We start from the raw sequence: 4,734 nt of genomic DNA on the forward strand, positions 1-4,734 counted from the left end.
TGACTTTGTGTTGGGGGGTCATTAAAGTAGACAGTGATACAAAGTTTTCTTTATTATCAAGTGGTAAAAGCATGCTATTAATTTAAAGTTTTATAGGTTTATATTTAAATCTATAACATCTTGTTATATACTGCCCTTGGCCTATGAGATCATATACACAGAAAACTGTTCATAACCACGATAAACATATGGCTGTTTGTATATAAAACAGCAAAATGAAACACTATAATAACTTCCTAACACATATTACTGTAAACGAACATAACACGACCGGTGAAAAGGTTACAAATAAAAACAAAACAAATAGTTGGAAATACTTTGGATGAATGCAGATGCTAAATGTAACACTGATGTCCCTCCATAGTGTGATGTGTGCGGGCTGGATTGCCAGGTATGGTGATGAATGGGTAATCTCAAGTTTTTCAGGCACAATTACAGGGCTTTGAATGTTGAAAATGGCTCTGAAAGGAACAGACCGCTCTTGATAAATCACAGTTTCCATTAAAGGTTTCAACACATTAATGCGAATTCATGGTTATGCTGTACTCACATAAACTGTTGAGAGCACCTAATCTGTGTATCATCATCATCTTCTTCGATTTCCAGTTCAGTCCAATTATGCAGTCATTACTCATATATACTGGTGTAGACTAAAAGGAAAGGTTTATCTCTGTAGTCTCCAGTTGCAAACAAACACAACATGTGAAACAGCAGCCTGACTACTGATATACAGAATACTGAATAGTGGCAATTTCCTCACCTCACCTCACACTCATCTTTCTCTTTTCAACATTCCTTCACATTCTTTATCTGAGTAGGTATATGGGCAGAAATACTGCAGCCCATAACGCTGCAGTGGACTTCACACGCACAGCAGTGGTAATCAGGATGCTCTCACGCTTCTCTGACCTTCCCAGCATCATGGTCAGCCCGCTCTCCTCTATATATCAGAGCCCTGTCCTACGTGGGCGAATCACAGCATGGTTCATCAGGAACAGGGCATAAATCAACTCTGTGAGCCGGTGCCTTTATCAGATATGCCCAGAAACGTATTAGGATCATCGCAGCTCGACTTCAAAGGACTGCAGTATGTCAGTGATATAACGAATACCTCTTGCTCTCACTTCAAACGCAAGAGGCTGTGATGAATTTATGTGGCCATAAAAAAGGATCTTGGGCCGAGCACAAACCGTTTGACATCTGGGCTCAATCTTTAGCATGGCGTGTAATCGCCAGCGCGGGGCCTTTGTTGTCTGGGAGGGCAGGGGGCTGCCAGGTAGGGGTCTCAGGTACAGCAGCGTGCTGGGGCCCTGCTGTATCCCGTCAGCTGCTACAGCACAGCTACAGCAGGGCTACAGCAGGGCTCCGGATTCTGCTGTTGCTTTCAACAGCCTTTTGAAACGAAGGACTCTGATCATTACAACAGCACCTATTTTAGGCCTAATGTTACCATAAGAAAACTATTAATATTTTTAATTTTTCATAATTTGTTTTATTATTAAGTGTTTTAGTTTAGTGGGAGTGTTGATGTTTAAAATAACCTTGATCAGGACCTCCACATTTGAACAATCTGGTGTTTTTCACCGTATACCTGCTCAGATAAGAGCCTCTATATTTGCCGTACCCTTTAATGTCTCCATAGTACTGACTTCGGCCTGCTATATTATGGGTTCACCAAGATCGCTGTGTAATAGTTCATCTTTCTGCTAAATCGCCATTCACCGTGTTTACCCCCAAACCAGTGTCTTCACAGACTGAAGAACCTCCACCTCTTCTGGACTAATGTACATGTGTGCAACCCCCAAATACCAGGCTGTGCTCTGCTTTCTGGAAGGATCCTCACTAATTTGGTCTCTGAAGTTTGCGTATTTCATTCTCCTCTGCTGCCAATCCAGGTGCATGTTTTGGCTTCAGTAGAATGGTTGCACATTGCCGCGTAGTCAGACTTTGAGATTGCATCTAACTTTCTGTCACAGGTGTCAGAGCTTCAGGGGATAAAAATAGCTTCTGGATCCCAGATGCATACAAAAGGAACAGTGGGATAAAAACAAACCTCTTAGCTCGACATGGTGGAAAAATGACGACTGATGTTAACTCAGTATTGGAAGCCATTTTTCAGAAAACTAGTCTAAGTATTAAAACTGTTGTCTGTATATATAGCTGTTTTAAAAGATCAAAAGGGGAAAAAATACATATTTTAAGTGCTTTTATTTACAGCAGAACCAAGTTTATCAAAAAGCATTGTTTCTAGAGAACTGGTGAAACCTCTTGGATAGACAGGCATGGGAAAGTCTTACGCAACCAATTACGCTGCTTAACTGCCAGTTGCTTAACTGCCAGTAGATAAGAGGGTTTAATATAGCGAAATGTAATATTATATTGAAGTAAACTTTCATCCTGTATTGTAATGTGTACAAAATGCTTGAATAAAATTTTTTATTTGTGAAATTTGCATTTTATGAGTATTTATAATTTCCTCTGGACTGCTCTATATTTTGTATTTTCTGGACAGGCCATTGAGCTTTTGTGTCATTATGTGACAAAGCTGCACTGATGAAAGGTATATAGAGGCATGGGCAGTAAATATAAAATATCCACAATACACCTGCTCCTGGTTTGAGGTCGTACAGCAGGCAGATACATCAGTCTGTGGTGTGTAGTGCGGAGAGGAAGCAGATGATCACCTGATTAGCTCAGATTACACCGTCTAAAGAGAAAGAAAGTCTGCATGATTCAGTTTTTTAAGTGTGTAAAACGGTGTTTGTGTCTTTTGTGGACTGCTATGTCCCAGTTATATGCCTGGGCGAATGTATTTTGTTGTGCTTGACTGTTCAGGCCTCTTTGAAGTCACAGGGCCTGCACTGTGAATATTAATTGCAATGTGTTTTGTTTTTCAGCTCAAGTGACCTTTTACAAACACAGGTCTTATCATGTCACCCAATCAGAGAAAATGGCAAATCCTGAATGTGAAGATTGTACAGCTTATCAGCTATTTCTGGGATTGTTGTTGTTTATGTTCATCATAATGCAAATGTTAATATACAGTTATACTCGTGGCTTGCAATTATTTACCACATTAATTCTTCAATGTGTGTGCATGATCTTGAGAGGTTAATTGTATAAAAGACTGGATCCTAAGGATATGTTATGTCATTATTAAAACAGGTCAGTTTCCATCAGGACAGTATGTCATTTAAACAGCTGTGCTTATCTGAGTAAGTTATGCAAACTATTGTTCTATGTGTATGCATGAATGTGACAAGAAAAACAACCTCTTGAAAATGTTCTTGAGTATTCTGCTTATAGTCCATGACTTAAAGCAACTTAAATACAGCTTCATCAACTGCAAATATTTTCCTGAAGAAGTAGTGGAGTAGTTACAATAGTTACAGTAGTGGAGTAGTTACAATAGTTACAGTAGTGGAGTAGTTACAAACTGGACCTTAGATTGTTATTCCATAGGGTTGCCACGCCACAGATTTATCTCATAGTAACACAAAAGCAGTAACAAATCAGTTTTACCATTAAATTAAAATACCATTAAATTGTGAGAAAAACATAAGTGCTACAGACACTCTAGTGCATTTTCCTACTGGGTAAATATCCCAGTGCTATTCAGCTTTTACGTAGACATCTTTCCAATCTTGAGTTAATCTGACCATGCCAAGTAACAACGTCTAGATCTGCACCATCTGTGACTTTTGTATTGTTGCCAAATGCTGTTGTTTAAACTCACTATGAGGGCGTTCAGTTGTCTCTTAATGCAGGATTTGGTGGATGCTTGGGCAGCAAACATCTCAGCACTCTTGCCAGCTTAAACAGAGTTATGCCCAAAGCCTTCAGAGGAGTGTACTGCCACTTGGCAGGTTAGGGATTATATGCTGAAGATTGATGGTTCTTCACAGGGATCCAGGATCCAGTGTCTGGGCCTGCACTCTCCCACCCCACCTCTGCTTGACTCCCAGGCAGCGGGCTCAAACAAGCCCGTGAACAACAGGCTTCACCTGTTATCGTAAGAAAACCATCACCGGGTCTGGTGCGCTGTACCCTCTCGCTCTGATCAGGGCAGAGACAGCCACGGGAGCGAAGGAAGCCCTCCCATCGGCCGCCTCCTACGTGAGTCACATTGCGGTGACCTGCAGTACCACGCGACAGTGTTTGTTTTCCCGGCATGTGGTGGAGGAGGTTAGGGAGTAAACACAACACAGCCGTCTGGAGATAAGGGGAGAGATGGAGGTGGAGAAAGGCTCTCGCGAACTGATGGCTCGGGAAACAAGCTGTTCATCTCATTTTGCTGCACCATGTATGCGTTCAGTCTTTATAGAAAGAGCTTAGAAGGATGTGAGGTCATTGCATCACGTCCATGAACATTGGTGGCTATAGTGGATGGTTATGCACATAAATGCATACTTATCTTTATCATGTCTGGGCTTGATGTCTGCCGATATAATCTTGTCTGCAGCACTGTGACATGCTCCAAAAGGTGCAGTGTAACCCAAATGGCTTTCGTTTGAATATGTGGAAAGTTTCTGTGCGATTTAAATCACTGCTCAAAATTGGAGGTACAACAGTAATCACTGCAAAACAAGGCACTGCTGAGAAACACCACCATCTGTGGGTGTGTTTAGAATACAGTTGTTTCCAGGCAACAAAGGGTGTTCTGTAATGTTTACAGATGCCAAGGGTATCTCTGTCGGCATGCATAACATGAAATATGGTTAGATATTATTAATT

The sequence above is a fragment of the Brachyhypopomus gauderio genome, chromosome 6, assembly GCF_052324685.1.
Source record: "Brachyhypopomus gauderio isolate BG-103 chromosome 6, BGAUD_0.2, whole genome shotgun sequence".
NCBI classification, from domain to species: domain Eukaryota; kingdom Metazoa; phylum Chordata; class Actinopteri; order Gymnotiformes; family Hypopomidae; genus Brachyhypopomus; species Brachyhypopomus gauderio.